General features: G+C 34.1%; 1 long non-coding RNA gene across 1 annotated transcript in view; it reads left to right on the top strand.

Moving 5' to 3' along the window:
• The window catches only part of LOC119590384, a 5012-nt gene that overhangs the window by 3976 nt on the left and 555 nt on the right, over nt 1-481 (top strand). The window lies entirely within an intron of this gene.

The following is a 481-nucleotide window of genomic DNA, read 5'->3' as shown; positions in this document are numbered from 1 at the left end:
AATTCCACAAGAATTCCAGACCGGGCTTAAACAATATCACTCCCTAATGAAGAAAAAGAAAATTTTAATAACACCCCCGCCACAAACCTTGACTCCACGTGAGAATTTTACCACAAACCGCTTCACATAAGATCGTGTTATCTAGAAGGTACAAATATATGATAGTGTGCTGATCTTTAAAGAATATTAAATATGAAATCGTCTGATTTTTCCTCGTGTGGTCGACTTGTGTAATTAATTAGCTACAAATACTTATCTGTTTTTCCTATTCCTAATTCCTTATGTTTCTAGACCCCTATCTCCCTTATCTCATCTGCTTTGGCAAGTTTTTCAAACACATATTTCAAAGTATTATGGTTCCTAAATCACATATAGTATAAAAATCCAAAAGCAGATGAACTTAGAGCAGCACGATATAACCGATGTTACTGTAAATATATTTCACAGTCACGCTGCTTACTCGCTTAAATTTTTTTTGGAT

The sequence above is a fragment of the Penaeus monodon genome, chromosome 27, assembly GCF_015228065.2.
Source record: "Penaeus monodon isolate SGIC_2016 chromosome 27, NSTDA_Pmon_1, whole genome shotgun sequence".
Lineage (NCBI taxonomy): Eukaryota > Metazoa > Arthropoda > Malacostraca > Decapoda > Penaeidae > Penaeus > Penaeus monodon.
The sequence above is the reverse complement of the archived record's forward strand: the minus strand, read 5'-3'. Positions and strand labels throughout refer to the sequence as shown.